An 18,819-nucleotide genomic window follows, 5' to 3' on the forward strand; every position below is an offset into this window, starting at 1 on the left:
ACTGTTAATGAAGAGTATTTTACTTCTAACCCAGAACATTCAGCCCGAGGTGTTGATTCCAAGTCTTCCCACTCCCCTCTCACAAAAAACAACAGCTTAACAATCACGGAATTAGAAAACAGTCTATTAGAGAACGATCCTACTAACAATGAGGACAGGCTTAAAATGGCTGCTACAATAGGCGCTGCACTTCTAGAAGAAAACAAAAGTTTAAAAGGACAGATCACCATATTAAAGAGCAAGTTAGATAGCAGAGATGCTCAGATAGAAGAGATAAAAGAACAGGAATGTAATTATTTGAGAAAAATTGAAGACCTGCTAACAAAAATGGATGAAACACAGGCTCAACTTAACAAGGAAAAGCAAGAAAAAAGCAAAATCCAACAAATCTATCAAGACCACGCTATTGAACAGGAACAGCTTATAACTAATCACATAAATAGAATCAAATCATTGGAAATTAAAAATATACAGATGAACAAAAGGCTTACTACCGCTAGGGAAACAGTCCTTTCTGAAACCAGAGAAATAGAAACTCAAACACCAACTAATTACGCGCTTCCACCACCGAACCCATCTCTCTTGCTAGAAATTGCACAGTTGAAAGTAAGGCAGGAGCAAATGGAAAACAAACTTATGAGCTTCAGTGAACAAATTCACAAATATGGAGTTATCCAGGCACAAGAGGAAACTCTGGAAGAACCACTACAAAAAGCTACACCACCACCTCCCAAAATTGAAAATCTCTGCAATAACACAAACACCAATAGTGTAAACATCTCAACTAGAAACAAAAGGCTTAGAGAATGCAGGGGAAAAAACTTCTTCAGTGTCTCCCTCCAAAATGCTAGGTATTTGGCTGCAGGCAAAGGTGGCTCACAGACAGAGCCAAAGCTCCACACTTTCAAAGTCAGCAAATGCCCACCAATCACGGCTAAACAGCTAGGAGAGAATGAAACGTTAGAAGAGTTCTTTAACACAAACTTTAATGAGGCTTTAAATTTGTGTCCTCTCCTTTCTGTGGATGTTGACTGTACAGAACACCAAGAGAACACAAAAGCAATAGACACTTCAGTATTACCCCAACCTACAGTAGAACACTTACCCTTAGTAAAAGCAAGGAGAGAAAACTATACTGTCCCAAAGACCGACACTAACTCTGCTCTTGTGATATCGCCCACACAGGCACCCTCACAATCCAGGCAACATACATCAAACCAGCAATCTTTTTTAGCCAAACTCAAGATGAAGGACACGAGGTCATAGTTGAATCAACAATAAGGTCCACACAGAATCAAAATAAACTACAAAAACTCACCATAGCTCACCATAATATTGATGGCCTTCAAAACAAAATCGACAGACTGACTCATTTTTTGCACAACTCTAACCCAGACTTAATAATTCTCACAGAACATGGTCTAAGTAGAGAAAAACTGGAAAACACGAGAATCCTTGGCTTCAGTCTCATAGGTGGTTTTGCCAGACAGCGGCACCGAAAAGGTGGAGTGGCTGTATTTGCGAACTTAAAACTGGAAAACAAAATAGCAGTAACATCTATATCAAGAACTACATCAGAACTTATATGCGAAAGTATTCTTCTGAAAATTGAGCTTAAACAAAAATTTCTTCACCTACTAAGCGTATACAAGCCACCTTGCAGCAACTTGGAAAACGCAATAAACTTTTTATCATCGGAACTAGACAAAATCGTAAACATAAATGACCCGATACTGGTGATGGGAGATGTAAATGTTGACAACCTGGTTGACAGTTGCGACAAAAGAACTCTGGATGAAATGCTCCTTAGCTACGGCTTGAGAAGGCTTCAACTACCTCCAACCAGAATAACTAGTCATAGTCGGACCTCTATAGATTTTGTCTGTACAAACACCGGAGAAACACTAATAACTACTAGAGTGCAAAAAACAGGTCTCTCGGACCACACTGCACAGCTATGTACTATCATCACCGATATGACAAAGCAAACACTGAACCAATCACAGAGAAGACAATTCACTACACGAACAGTGCAGGAACTGAAGCTCAATCTTCAAGCACAAGATTGGTCACAAGTCATACTTACTGAGGACGCGGAAGCTGCATACAAAGCATTCAATGGAATCCTTCAATCTGCTATGAACATAGCGTGCCCTCTCAAGATAATAAAGAATAGAAGAAATTTCACCAAAAATATTTGGGACAGCGAAAGTCAGACTCTAAAAATGCTGTACTTGGAGGCCCTGAACAGAGAACTCATCACTGGTCACCCTGATGATAAAAAAGAAACAGCTCGAAGGAAAAAAACTTACGATCAAAAACTCAAAACACTTCGAAAACAGTGCAACTCAGCTTATATAGACAGGTCTGACAACAAATCAAAAGCCATGTGGAGAGTTATAAATAATGAAAGAAAAGAAAAATCAACCAAAAATCAACTGGAATGTTTGAGAATAAACGAAGACATCTCGGATTCTCCAAAGGTCATTGCCAACCATTTGAATAACTTCTTTGCTACAACCGCTGACAGAACACTTAACAAAAATGGAAATCGACCAACACCAACATCTACAATAGAACTAAATAACCTGCTCCAAATTCCAAAATTAAATTTTTTTGAAACAGATGAACTAGAAATTGAAACAATAATTAACTACTTAATAACCTGAAAAAGGATTTCAGCATAGAAAAATCCCATCTTCTCAAAAAAATTAAAGACAAAGAACAAATGCTAGAAGATTTTGAGGAACAAACAGAAAAGGATCAAAGTGCGTATGAAAGTAAGATAATACTTACTTACAATTTGCTTACAAATTGGGAGGAGTAGTTGATTGAAGTTTTCTCAAATCCCTTTTATCAATTCACACCAACATTCTTTTTTAGAAGAAACCATAACACCCCATGTCCGTTACAAAAGCAGAATATTTCAAAATCAAAACCGGGCAAACTTAAGAAGGTCATAACAGTTCTTCACCAAAACATTAGAGGCTTGGCTAATAAAACAGAACATTTAACCCAACTCCTACAAGAAACTAAACCATCTCTCTTAATTCTGACTGAACATGGATTAAATTCATCAAAACTGAGAAATACTAATATAACTGGATACTCACTGTTAGCAAACTTCAGTAGAGAAGAACAGAAATTGGGAGGAGTAGCCATCTTCAAGAATGTTTTAACAGAAATGAAAACAACGAATATAGATGTTTCGAGTCTCTGCAGACAATTTGTATGTGAAGCAGCCATGATCTCTGTAAATTGTGGTAACCACCTGTTTTACCTACTAGGAATTTATAGATCACCAGGAGGTCCAGCAGAGTCATCAATAGAATCAATATCTAATATTCTTGACTATGCGCAAACACAATCAAAATCAGTAATTGTTATGGGGGACATAAATATTGATAGACTGGATGAAGACCATGCGGACACCAGAAGACTTGAAGAGGAATTGCTGACCCATAATATAAGAAGACTCCCCTTACCTGCAATTACGGCCATGACTTCTACTTCAATAGATTGTATTTGTACTAATATAGATGACCAGCTAATCCAATTCTCGGTTTCTGAAACAGGACTCTCTGACCATACTGCGCAAACACTTACCTTAACTTACATATCAGAAAACAAGATAACTCTGCCCTCAATATATAAGAGAAATTACTCTCAGGACAACTTAAACTCCCTAAAGCGAATCCTTCAACAAGAAGATTGGATTACTGTATACAGCAGTGCTGATATTGACATTTCTTATAACAACTTCCAAAGAATAATCAGAGGTACTCTTGAAGAAATATGCCCAAAGAAAAAATCAAGATCAAAAGCAAATCACAAGCCCAAAACTATATTCGATCAGTTAGCAAACCGACTAAAACAGAGCTACCTAGAAGCATTAAACAAGTTTAGGATTTCAGGGAAACCAGAAGACAAACTTGACATGATTCAAAGAAAGCAAAATTATGACTTACATTTAAGGAAACTTAGACAAAATTCTACTACAGAATACATTGACTCTGCACATAACAAGTCCCGAGCTCTGTGGGAAGTTATCAATTCAGAAAGGAAAAATAAGAAGACAACAGATATGGAATTGATGACTATAGATATTAACGGAAAACCAGAAAACCAACCTGATAAACTAGCATCCTACTTCAACACCTTCTTTTCTGAAATAGCAGACAAAACCTTACAAAAACCTCAAAGCTCTAAAAACCTCATATCACCTAAAACTCCTCCTAGTCAACATACTTGTATGTTTCATTTTACCGAAATCACACCTACAACAGTTATAGATGTAATACATTCCTTGAAACCATCACTATCCTGTGGAATAGATGAAATTCCAGCTAAATTTGTAAAACACTGTGCCCTGGAACTTGTTGTGCCGCTGACCTACGTAATAAATAAATCTTTAGTACAGGGAAAATTCCCTTCATCCCTAAAACAATCAAGAATCTTTCCTAAGCATAAATCAGGATCCAAGACAGATATTGCCAACTTCAGACCAATATCAAACATCTCAACTTTTGCAAAAATATTTGAAAAAATAGTACTTTCTCAGCTGATGTCTCATCTTAAAAACCACAGTCTCATTACCAACAATCAGCACGGTTTCCTTGAGGGTAGGTCTACAATCACTGCCTTAACAGATATAACTGAATATATTATTGACCAGCTAGAAGACTCAAATTATGTATCAGCAATTCTCCTCGACTATTCAAAAGCATTTGACTGCCTTGGACATGAGTTAATACTACAGAAGCTCGAATCTCTTGGAGTGGCACACAGAGAATTGGATTGGTTTAAGACCTATTTAATAGGCCGGACTCAAAGAGTGGAAGTACAGCAAATTCAAAACAACATAAAAAGCTCAGTTACATCAAAGCCACTGCCAGTCAAAAGGGGTGTACCTCAAGGATCAATTCTTGGTCCAGTCTTGTTCATCCTTTTAACTAATGACTTTCCTAAATTCATAAATGACAGCACTGAGAACAAATGTGTCATGTATGCTGACGATACCACTGTAATAGTGAAAAATAAACTATCTCAAGACCTTTCTGATGACATAAACACAACCCTTAACAAAGCAATTGAATATGCTGACAAAAATGACCTAAAAATAAATCCTAAAAAGTCCATACAATTAAATTTTAGCCGTAGGACAGAACCTGTACCACATGTACCCAACATAAAATTGGAACAGGAAGCACGACTATTAGGAATGACAATAGACTCTGATCTAGCTTGGACAAGTCACATCAACAAACTTTGTAGCCAGATTGGGACAGGGATATACGTAGTCAGACGTATGCAAATGTTGGGAGGCCTGAACATCGCTAGAACAGCCTACTATGCACTAGTTGAAGCCCACATTCGATATGGTCTAGTCCTATGGGGAGGCACATCTGAAGGAAACCTCAAAAGGGTTTTAGTATTACAAAAAAGAGCCATACGAATCCTGGCTAATCTACAACCAAGGGAGAGCTGCCGTGAAGCATTTAAAGCTCTCAAAATACGGACAGTGGTGGCATTATACATTGAAGCTGTTACTCTTCATGTTGACAACCTTGATCTACCTAGATGTGATGCCATCCATAGCTACAGTACTCGACAAGCAAGAAACTACTATCTGCCAACCCACCGCACCACATTCTATACAAAAAAACCATCTTACATTGGACGTCAACTATTCAACTCCCTACCAAGACAATTCGAAGGTCTTAGAGGAAGGACCCTGAAACACCAGCTTCAACAGTGGCTTGAACAAAATCCTTTCTACAACCTCAAGGAGTACTTTGAAGCTGCAAGAAGACAAAATACCGATGCTTGACTTGTATTTTATATGTTTATTCTCTGTACATTTGATTTGACACATATTCTGTTCTTAATGATCATGAATAAAGTATATCTGTATCTGTATCTGTAACTCGTTAAAACCAAAAACATCAAGAGGTGAGGATGAGATCTCCTCCAAACTAATTAAACAATGCAACACGAAATCATCATCCCACTGACAATAGTTGTCAATAAATCACTCTCCCAAGGAACATTTCCCAGTGATCTGAAACTCTCAAGAATTTACCCAAAGTATAAAAGCGGAGCAGCAAATGAAGCCACCAGTTACAGGCCAATCTCTCTCATATCAACATTTTCTAAAATTTTGGAACATGTAGAACGAAGTAGACTTCTGGGACATCTCAAACAGCATAATCTCCTTACATCTAGACAACATGGCTTTGTGAAAGACAGATCCACCTCAACAGCAATAGCCCAACTAATAGAAGCCATAATAGACAAACTGGAAAAAGGACAGATCGCCTCAAGTATATTGTTGGACTTCAGTAAGGCATTCGACTGTCTGGATCACAAACTTATCCTACAAAAGCTGCAGTATCTGGGAGTCACTAACAAGGAACTAGACTGGTTCAAGAGCTATTTAAGCAACAGGAAGCAGGTAGTCGAAATCACTCATATGGAGAACAATACTGTGAAGAAAGTAAAATCCGAACAACTATCAGTGAGCAGAGGAGTACCTCAAGGCTCCGTACTCGGACCTGTTTTGTACATTCTAGTAACTAATGACTTCTCAGATTATCTTAAGGACTACTGCAAAATAGTAATGTACGCTGATGACACAGCTCTGATTTTAGCAAATAAGGACAAGGACCAACTCGACATAGACTCTTTTATTGCATATAACCAGGCAAAGCAATACTGCTGTCTCAACGATCTGGTTTTAAATGACTCGAAGACACAGCAATTAATTTTCACAGCTAGACCAAACAACTTCCATGGCGTCCCAGAAATAACAACAATAGAAACAGGAAAATACCTTGGAATAATCTTAGATCAAAATCTCTCTTGGGAACCCCATATAAACCAACTCTGTCACAAACTTAACAGCAGCCTATATGCAGTACGGAGAATGAAACAAATCAGCAGCACCCGAGTAGCTTTAACAGCTTACTACTCTCTGTTAGAATCTCACCTGAGATATGGTCTGATCGTCTGGGGAGGCACGACAATCGCAAACCTTCAACGGGTACTTATTATCCAAAAAAGGGCTATTAGGATTCTAAAAGAACTAGGACCACTAGACTCGTGTCGAGCTGCCTTCAGGGAGTTGGGAATCTTGACTGTGGTAAACATCTACATCCAAGAAACAATCCTCTTTGCAATAAGAACAGGCCAAGCAAGAACTGGTGACAACCATCCCTACAGCACCAGAAACAGGAGCAACTTCCTCCTCAATCAGCACCATCTGAGCTTGTTTGAGAAAAAACCGTCATACAGAGGAGCGCTGTTTTTCAACAAACTGCCCGAATCCTTGAGGAAGCTTCCAGAGAAGAACTTCAAATCTTCCTTAAAATGCTGGCTTCTGGAGCGTCCACACTACACCGAACAAGAGTTCACCCAATGGAGAACCAGCATCTTGTAATAACAGACACTGAATTGAACACAAATTGTAACACTAACACAAGTGACCTTTGCTCTGTTCTCTATGAATATGTGCAATAAAATAAATAAATAAAAAAATAAATAAATATATTAAGGGAATCTATTTAATAACCCCTTAATATATGTAGACACCTTCTATCATAAACCCTGTTTGTGATAGAAGGTGTCTACATATATTTAGTGTACGTTGTTGAGATGTGTAGATTTTGTTTATTTGTGTGTTGTGTTTGTGATAATCCTTTCCGCATATAAATTTTGAATTTCTTATCATCTAAAATGTATAAACAGGAGAAGTTTTACTTCTTTAAAAACAGACTTATACTTCTTTTTTAATGTAATTTTTATGTACTTTTTATACAAACATTTTCTATAAAATTCCATATAATGATTTAGAACTATAAATAAGGATTTAACTGTATATGGGTATAAAAAGCCATTTTTAATAGTTGCTTTTTTAAAATATAGGCCATTTAGATTTCACAAAATATGAATATACCAAAATACATAACATTTTGGACAGACATCGTTGGGATTTTCCTTAAAATTTAATCATTTATCAATATAAATTCCTAAAAGTTTTAGACTATTTACTTCTTTAATTAAATATGGTTTCATTAATCATAACAGTAGTGCTAGTACTCATGGCAAGTAGAGAGTTTTATGTAATCATATCTTGTAATATTAGTTCTTAAAATTATATTCAAGAAGAGTTGTACATCATTTTAAGAATGTAAATGTTTATTGGTCAAAACCATTTATTGGTTTTTAACTTAAGCATATACTTGTATTGTTTGCATATTGAATCACATTTTCAAATGTTAAGACTGTATTACAATGGTTTACATATATAAGAAATAATAAAGGGTTTAGAATCAATCCATATTCTAATTTTATTGAAAGTGATACTTTTCCACCAATTTCTGGTAGTTGATTTCTGTTGGTAGTTAATCATGTAGTATTCCACATTTTATCTATTGAGCTTTGGACAATGTTTAGAATTGTCTTAATGATTTGACAGTCAATGGATAGATCTAGGAAAATATGAATGGTAAGTTCGTCTTTTTCCAATCGCTTAACTAACAATAAAGTATGAATCCATTGATTTTCCTTTCCTGAACCCAAATTGAATCTTTGATATGATGTGCTTTAAATAAGTGAATGAAATGTATGTTCAGGAAGAACACAAACCACACAGGAGCCCATCCTTACAATGCATTAGATTTTTATAAACATTTCCAAACATGTAATCAAGTAATCTCAAATTAAAGCTGACAATGTTTGCACAATACACTTTTACAAATATAATATAATATTTTCTGCTTTGAATTATTCTTGATGGAAGAGAGTAGGTTTTAATTCAAAAGGCATTTTTCATTCTTCCACATTAAATTTATTTTAAAAGCGCTAAATTAGAATATGGATTGATTCTAAACCCTTTATTATTTCTTATATATGTAAACCATTGTAATACAGTCTTAACATTTGAAAATGTGATTCAATATGCAAACAATACAAGTATATGCTTAAGTTAAAAACCAATAAATGGTTTTGACCAATAAACATTTACATTCTTAAAATGATGTACAACTCTTCTTGAATATAATTTTAAGAACTAATATTACAAGATATGATTACATAAAACTCTCTACTTGCCATGAGTACTAGCACTACTGTTATGATTAATGAAACCATATTTAATTAAAGAAGTAAAATAGTCTAAAACTTTTAGGAAATTTATATTGATAAATGATTATATTTTAAGGAAAATCCCAACGATGTCTGTCCAAAATGTTATGTATTTTGGTATATTCATCATATTTTGTGAAATCTAAATGGCCTATATTTTAAAAAAGCAACTATTAAAAATGGCTTTTTATACCCATATACAGTTAAATCCTTATTTATAGTTCTAAATCATTATATGGAATTTTATAGAAAATGTTTGTATAAAAAGTACATAAAAATTACATTAAAAAAAGAAGTATAAGTCTGTTTTTAAAGAAGTAAAACTTCTCCTGTTTATACATTTTAGATGATAAGAAATTCAAAAATTTATATGCGGAAAGGATTATCACAAACACAACACACAAATAAACAAAATCTACACATCTCAACAACGTACACTAAATATATGTAGACACCTTCTATCACAAACAGGGTTTTATGATAGAAGGTGTCTACATATATTAAGGGGTTATTAAATAGATTCCCTTAATATATTTATTTATTTTTTTTATTTATTTATTTTATTGCACATATTCATAGAGAACAGAGCAAAGGTCACTTGTGTTAGTGTTACAATTTGTGTTCAATTCAGTGTCTGTTATTACAAGATGCTGGTTCTCCATTGGGTGAACTCTTGTTCGGTGTAGTGTGGACGCTCCAGAAGCCAGCATTTTAAGGAAGATTTGAAGTTCTTCTCTGGAAGCTTCCTCAAGGATTCGGGCAGTTTGTTGAAAAACAGCGCTCCTCTGTATGACGGTTTTTTTCTCAAACAAGCTCAGATGGTGCTGATTGAGGAGGAAGTTGCTCCTGTTTCTGGTGCTGTAGGGATGGTTGTCACCAGTTCTTGCTTGGCCTGTTCTTATTGCATAAGAGAGGATTGTTTTCTTGGATGTAGAATGTTTACCACAGTCAAGATTCCCAACTCCCTGAAGGCAGCTCGACACGAGTCTAGTGGTCCTAGTTCTTTTAGAATCCTAATAGCCCTTTTTTGGATAATAAGTACCCGTTGAAGGTTGCGATTGTCGTGTCTCCCCAGACGATCAGACCATATCTCAGGTGAGATTCTAACAGAGAGTAAGTAAGCTGTTAAAGCTACTCGGGTGCTGCTGATTTGTTTCATTCTCCGTACTGCATATAGGCTGCTGTTAAGTTTGTGACAGAGTTGGTTTATATGGGGTTCCCAAGAGAGATTTTGATCTAAGATTATTCCAAGGTATTTTCCTGTTTCTATTGTTGTTATTTCTGGGACGCCATGGAAGTTGTTTGGTTAGCTGTGAAAATTAATTGCTGTGTCTTCGAGTCATTTAAAACCAGATCGTTGAGACAGCAGTATTGCTTTGCCTGGTTTATATGCAATAAAAGAGTTCTATGTCGAGTTGGTCCTTGTCCTTATTTGCTAAAAATCAGAGCTGTGTCATCAGCGTACATTACTATTTTGCAGTAGTCCTTAAGATAATCTGAGAAGTCATTAGTTACTAGAATGTACAAAACAGGTCCGAGTACGGAGCCTTGAGGTACTCCTCTGCTCACTGATAGTTGTTGTTCGGATTTTACTTTCTTCACAGTATTGTTCTCCATATGAGTGATTTTCGACTACCTGCTTCCTGTTGCTTAAATAGCTCTTGAACCAGTCTAGTTCCTTGTTAGTGACTCCCAGATACTGCAGCTTTTGTAGGATAAGTTTGTGATCCAGACAGTCGAATGCCTTACTGAAGTCCAACAATATACTTGAGGCGATCTGTCCTTTTTCCAGTTTGTCTATTATGGCTTCTATTAGTTGGGCTATTGCTGTTGAGGTGGATCTCTGTCTTTCACAAAGCCATGTTGTCTAGATGTAAGGAGATTATGCTGTTTGAGATGTCCCAGAAGTCTACTTCGTTCTACATGTTCCAAAATTTTAGAAAATGTTGATATGAGAGAGATTGGCCTATAACTGGTGGCTTCATTTGCTGCTCCGCTTTTATACTTTGGGTAAATTCTTGAGAGTTTCAGATCACTGGGAAATGTTCCTTGGGAGAGTGATTTATTGACAACTATTGTCAGTGGGATGATGATTTCGTGTTGCATTGTTTAATTAGTTTGGAGGAGATCTCATCCTCACCTCTTGATGTTTTGTGGTTTTAACGAGTTACAGATACAGATACAGATATACTTTATTCATGATCATTAAGAACAGAATATGTGTCAAATCAAATGTACAGAGAATAAACATATAAAATACAAGTCAAGCATCGGTATTTTGTCTTCTTGCAGCTTCAAAGTACTCCTTGAGGTTGTAGAAAGGATTTTGTTCAAGCCACTGTTGAAGCTGGTGTTTCAGGGTCCTTCCTCTAAGACCTTCGAATTGTCTTGGTAGGGAGTTGAATAGTTGACGTCCAATGTAAGATGGTTTTTTTGTATAGAATGTGGTGCGGTGGGTTGGGCAGATAGTAGTTTCTTGCTTGTCGAGTACTGTAGCTATGGATGGCATCACATCTAGGTAGATCAAGGTTGTCAACATGAAGAGTAACAGCTTCAATGTATAATGCCACCACTGTCCGTATTTTGAGAGCTTTAAATGCTTCACGGCAGCTCTCCCTTGGTTGTAGATTAGCCAGGATTCGTATGGCTCTTTTTTGTAATACTAAAACCCTTTTGAGGTTTCCTTCAGATGTGCCTCCCCATAGGACTAGACCATATCGAATGTGGGCTTCAACTAGTGCATAGTAGGCTGTTCTAGCGATGTTTCAGGCCTCCCAACATTTGCATACGTCTGACTACGTATATCCCTGTCCAATCTGGCTACAAAGTTTTGTTGATGTGACTTGTCCAAGCTAGATCAGAGTCTATTGTCATTCCTAATAGTCGTGCTTCCTGTTCCAATTTTTATGTTGGGTACATGTGGTACAGGTTCTGTCCTACGGCTAAAAATTTAATTGTATGGACTTTTTAGGATTTATTTTTAGGTCATTTTTGTCAGCATATTCAATTGCTTTGTTAAGGGTTGTGTTTATGTCATCAGAAAGGTCTTGAGATAGTTTATTTTTCACTATTACAGTGGTATCGTCAGCATACATGACACATTTGTTCTCAGTGCTGTCATTTATGAATTTAGGAAAGCGCTTTTAAAATAAATTTAATGTGGAAGAATGAAAAATGTCTTTTGAATTAATAATATAATATGCCTGTACATTGGTTTGCTTTCATAAGTACTGAGCAGCGATGTTGGAATTAATTTTTCTGATTCTTCTACAGATTTTAATAATTAAATGTAATTGATTAACACATTTAATAAAACGTTTAATATAACTTGTAAATGGATATACCACATTTTGTGCTTAACAAATTATTATAGGTTCATTATTTACTAACCATTTTAAATTTATTTTTTACATTTTTTATTTCAAGTTAAACTACTTAATGGAAAATAGTATAAAATACCCTTTCCGTTATTTTATTATTAACAATGTGACACAATAAAATTTGACTTGAGTTGTACTGAAAAACAGTGTAAACTGAGTATCGCTTGTAATAAAGGCATTTTTATTTATTTATTTATTTATGTCAACAAATGGAAATCCAATTGTTTTTAATATTTTAGAATTTTTCCAATTCAAAGCTTAATTAAAAAGTATCTACCACCATTAAAAATGTATGTGTGGGAGAGATACACTTTAACACTGCTAAGTTACATAATATAATGTTCTTAATAACCCCTAAAGTGGTGTTTAAAAATGTTGATTTGTTCAAAAGTTTAATTGAGAAATGGAGAGGTAACAAACATTAGAGATAATGTATATACTACAAACTTTACTATTGTTTCTCAGAACCCATCACTGTATACAAATAGGTGTATAAATATCACAGGTACATACAATAAGGTAGTTTTCAACAGTTTACAAGTCACAAGAAGACAAACAATGGAACAGAAAAATACATATAAAAACTATATGCATAGGTCAAAAAATAATACACATATGCCAATAATATAAGTTACAAGATATGACACATATTACAAGTATTTAATTGCATCAGTCCACAGTAGTTTTACCATAAAGTATAAAAATAACAATAAGTCCTAATTCCAAACAATCAATAAAGATACAAAATACAAGGTAGGAGTATGCCACACCATGTGTAGCGTAACAGGCTCCACAGAGATTGCATGCAAAAAAAAACAAACAAAAAATATATATAAAACTCAATTCATTCTCGAGATGTCCTGTGGGCAGGTACACAAACGTACAACCATACAGAACAGAAATTTACATGAACATTATGCTCAGCCAAATTCCTTGGTTGGACATGCACCATCGTAGAACACAATATTTTCTATGTAGAAATGATATTTAATGTAAAATATAATACGATAGTCTTACATTTCTACCTATCTTTCTTCTATATTTCTATTATTTTCTATAGATATTAAGTATTTTCTCAGGGTATCTTGTCACATGATGTGATACATTGTCTTTTTCATTAACTTAGGTTTCATAGCTGCGTTCAAATAATAAAATTTCCAGTGAGATGGCGAGGGTACTAAAATCCAAGAGTGTTGAAGATGGAGCTTGTATTGGCTACTATTAACTTAATTACTTGCTATCGAAAGGTCTCACAAAAGTAAAAGTTTTAAGTATTGATTTATGTGTTTTAAATGTAATTAAGTTAAATGCAAGAGTGGGCTGAAATCAAATATTGTCACTGATTTTTAACGTTGACTTTCCATTCTGTTAGTTCTTATTTTACTTTATGAATAAAAATGTACCATGTTCAAATCTCATATGATTGTACTGTACTTGGTTTGTTGACAAATTTATTTATCGTTGCCATCATGGTTACCAGTAAGACCAATATAAAAATATTCATTAACGCTCAGCCAAAACCCATGCACCATCATAGAACTATGTTACCCACATCAAAGTCTAATGCAAAATTTCAATTTTATAGGTCATTTCATCTTTGAGATATTTTGCAGACAGAAAGACAGACAAACAAATAAGACAGACAGAAATGCAATTTTTCCAGCCCCAAAAGTAATAGGCTTCATTAAGGCTAAGCCAATAATCAATGTCATAAAGTAATATAGTAAGTTATATTATCAATGCTTATTAATTAGAACCAGGAATATCGAATATTTATTAGGTAAAATTAATTTTTAAATAATACACAGACATAATCAAGCAAATTAAAACTGTGAAGTACCTTGGTTTGACTATATTAATGAATCTCAATGCTGGAAGAATCACATTAATTAGGTAAATAAATACTTATTGTATTTTTTATGTAAGATGTTTTTCCTCAGAAAAATCTTCCGCTAACAATATTGTCTCAAATCTATCATGTTCACTCAAGACCAACTATGGGATCTCATGATGGAGAATCACTTATAAAACAAATTTAAGATCGTTAGAACGGATACAGAAGTTACATAAAAAATTCAAGTTATTCATAATAAGAATAGACAAATGGAATCATTGTCACTTTTTACTAAGCTTGGTGTGTTGCCTTTAAAATATTTGTGAGTATTCGTATAAGGTTCTTTCTGGGTATATTTTAAATTAAGTTGTAAGTTGTAATATGGGAGCAACAATTGATAACCTTTTAGAAGTACCAAGAACATAAGAAAAGATCGTTTTATTACAAAAAAACTCTTTGTACAAGGGTATAAAGCTGTTCAATCACCTTCCCCAGGACCAGTGAGGTCAGAGCGGGAAAGCTTTGAAGACTTCATTACAGAGATAGCTTCTAGATCGACCCTAGTATAGCCTGAAATAATTCCTACTGAACACACTTTAACAAAATACCACAATTATTGTTTTGTTTTTTTTTTTTTTTTAATTTCTTGACGATATTTATAATCTTAATGATGAGAAATAGACAATTCTGATTCTGAACAAGACAATTCTGGGCATTCAATCAAGTTACCTAGGACAAAAATCCATTTTTGAGCTTTAAAACAAGGGTTACATGGTGACTGTTAATGTTGTGCTACACCTTATTATTCATTTAAATATTTAGAATTATGAATTCTGACTGTGAGTGATTAATTTTTAAGTACAAGTATACTAGAACAGAATTATTCTGTTAGAAATATACTTTACCAAAATTTAGTATAGAGCAATTGCGTATGAGTATGTATAACTTGAGTGTTTAAACATTTCACCATTTTGTTGACTAAAAAAGTATAAGTGAGTATAATTTGAGTAAGTATATGTGTGCTGGTGCATGCAAATCTGTTGGAACTTACAAAACAATATAATTGAAAATATGTATATCTGATGCAGTTTGAGAGTAAAAGTATATTTCGGATGAACTATGTAATTGAATTGCTTTTTATTTTTCATTCTCTGAAAGAACTATCTCTATAAGTTAATCACGGAGTACCTACTGCAACTCTAATGAACGGACTTTGTATCTGGCAGTAATTATAATAAATTAAAAACCTTTACAGATAGTAAAAAAAAAAATGCCTATCATTCTAGCGGTATTACACTAACACTTCTAGACGTTAAAAGGGTCAAGGCTCTACTCTATTTCATCAACCATATTGTAAATTGGCCTTAGAGTCTACATTAAAAATAAACAATTGGTGATTGTTGTATTTTATGAAAACAAATTCAATAATCTGATTATAGATAACAAAAAAATTTTTAAACACCTTACACAAAATCTGCGCTAGTTAGTTGACAAACCATTCAATCAATGGTTTTGTTTCAATAAATTTGAATAAAATATTGATGTTTCTGGGTAGACTTTGATAAACGGCCTAAACTTGTTATTCGATTGCTATTATCAAATGGTTCGATTGTTTTTATCCAAAGGAATAATTCAATATTACAATTTATTTACTTTAGCATATGATTTCAACTTATTAGTTAAAGAAGTTGACTTCAACAAGAAGTAACTAATATTTCTAAACTTTGAAAATAGTGATGAATATGTGGAAAATACGTATTTATTTCTCACAAGTGACTATATAAGTGGCTTCAACATTGTGGATTTGGCTCCTGGTAATCCGTGGGGAGAATTCTTTCCTCCACTTCACAAAAGCGGTTACTCGTTGATATCAAGCTGGGCAAATTGTTATATTGCAAGGTATCTTTGATATTTAAGTCTAAGATCCATAGTTGGTTTTGTTGTTTTGTAATGTTGTTGTCAAATTTATGTTTTTAAATTGTAGGTTACAAGATTATTCTTGTTAAGGCTATTTATAATTCTTATTGTATATGATTTACATATCGAAGCTGGATAGTATATCGAATTGTTCAATAATAGCAATAGAATAACGAGTGTAGGTCGCTTATTAAAGTCTCCCCATGTTTTCAATCGAGAAATGTTTCAACCACTATTCACTGCATATATGCTTTATAGTTTATCTTACTCTAGGCCTATTTTAATGTAGAATATGAGTAAAAAAATTAGAGTACGATAAGCAGACCTGGTTTTTTATATCAATATTGACAAAACAATATTACTTAATTAATTATAACCATAATTGTTGGTATAATCAATTAATACTGATTAAGTAATTTGAACAACAACTAACTTGTATTAAATAAACAATTTTTTCAGATAAGAAACATATAATATGATTTTTAAATAAGTGACGATTATATTCAAAATGGCAATCAACTTTAGAAAGCTTAATGAAATAGCTTTAAAAAAATGTTTTTCTTAGCTTCAAGATGTTAGTTTGGTGCCGAAAACCTTATTATGTAAACAACAGTAGTCACATAGATGTGGAAGGTATATTTTGAGTTGAGTGAATGTGGTTCTGTGCATTCTACCGTCAACCGTAGTGAAAACTTTATTACAACCAGCAACTGGTGTTAATACTCTGACAGTAGAAAGTTCATGGAGGGCCGTGAAACGAAGTTTAAAAGTGCCATACCAGGTACGATTTTCTGGAGAGGACGCTGTCAAACAACATATAAATAGTAATGCAAATTCCCTATTTTCTGTTTCTAAAGTATGTTATGTTGTCATCATTTCGTTATTATTATTGTATATCTTATTTCCTGTTTGAATTGTTTGTTTGATCGTTATAGGCTTAGTTTCTTTATTATTTATGAAATTGTAACTATATATATTAATTATTTCAATTTCAAAGATGATTATTATTATGACTATAGATATGTTAATATCGATTGATAGTCTTGTATTCGATACACGAACATTATGTTCCGATGATTATATTAATCGAAATACAAAAAACCAGGTTCGTTGTAGCAAAAAATAGTTAAAATGTCCAATTAGTCAGTCTAGAAAATCTATTTATTTAAAAAAAAATACAGTTTTACTTTGATAGAACTGAATTTTAATAGACCTAAGCCCTAAACTGAAGTTATTAGATTACTTTTCAGTAATAAACTAATGAATGGTTTAACAGTATTGGGTAGGGTACGATAAGCGGACCCGGTGTTTTATATTGAAGAATACATGTGTACGATTCCAACATGTTGAAGCCACGAAAACATGTCTTATCATCTTTCAAAACAATGTTGTGTAGTTTTCTAAAATTGACAGGCCATTTTTAATAATCAAATGTTACTTATGTAAAATTGAAATATTACCTTAAAAAACGTGTATTATTTGAAAGTGTTTACAGCTGTTGGTATAGATTATTTAAGTTAATGGTTCAAAAAAATTAATCAGTATTGATTGATTATATCGATGGTTATGATTAAGTAATATCATTTGCCAATTTCGATATTTAAAACCGGGTCAGCTTATCATACCCTACCCAGAGTATTAAAGAAACAGTCAATTAGTCTAGGTTATGTGAATTTTCACAAGGAATGGTATTGAATATTTCTGGTCATAATCCCGTTTGACATTTAATAGGTGTAGAAATCAACATACTGTGTGAGTTTCTACCCCAGGCTATTAAAATACTTTTAGAAGTGTACATAAGGTAAATTAGGCCGAAATAATTAAGAAATCAAAACATGCAGAAGAAAGTGTTAAGTACTTAGGCCTAATATAGGTCAAACATTTTGTGTTACACAAGTTATTTCATTATTACAAGAATTGAGGATTAGAAAAGCACAATCTTACCTTAACAAACAAATTTAACTTCTTGAGCTGAATGAATAATCATGCAATACACATGCTAACTACTAAGAAAAAACTTACAATATCGTGATTAAACACGACAGTATAAATTGAAATTTGAATTTTGTTTTGTTTTGTCCTTGGGAAGGTTAAAACCTTTGGCCTAGTTTGTAATCAGCTGTTTTGTTGTTTATTTGTTTTATATCACAGATTATACTCTGGATCTAGCAGACATTACATTACTACTTTTGATTGTAGAAGGCAATCACAGTACTGTAAACTGTTGAGCGATTTTTTCCTCCAAGAGTTTGGTATTTATTTATGAGTCAGTATAAGTTTAAAATAGCAATTATCTAATGACATGCGAAGGAAACAGCGAGTATACATTGTATTACAGAAAACTATCAAACACATGTTATGTCAAGTAAACTCTGACAATATTTTAAAAAAATACTCCACATTTTAAATGGAAATCATAAAATTGAAGTATTCACTATAAGATAAAAATGGATTAAAACTCTGAACAAAATATTTTAGTATAGTGGCGCTATCCAGAGAGGTTGGCAAAGTCGTTTTGCAGAGACGGGTTGAGGTGTATTGTTG

General features: G+C 33.7%; 1 protein-coding gene across 3 annotated transcripts in view; it reads right to left on the reverse strand.

The window, feature by feature from the left end:
* The window catches only part of LOC124367505 (glycogen debranching enzyme), an 86,200-nt gene extending 67,795 nt beyond the window's left edge, over window positions 1-18,405 (reverse strand). For 2 of the 3 annotated variants that reach the window (XM_046824376.1, XM_046824372.1), the window contains exon 1: window positions 18,220-18,381. The gene's annotated coding sequence lies outside the window, so the exon portion shown is untranslated. Of the gene's footprint in view, window positions 1-18,219 lie in introns of all 3 variants that reach the window. The other variant, XM_046824377.1, reaches the window with a different exon arrangement.
* Window positions 18,406-18,819: the final 414 nt, after the last annotated feature.

The sequence above is a fragment of the Homalodisca vitripennis genome, chromosome 8 (assembly GCF_021130785.1).
Source record: "Homalodisca vitripennis isolate AUS2020 chromosome 8, UT_GWSS_2.1, whole genome shotgun sequence".
In the NCBI taxonomy this organism is placed as follows: Eukaryota; Metazoa; Arthropoda; class Insecta; order Hemiptera; family Cicadellidae; genus Homalodisca; species Homalodisca vitripennis.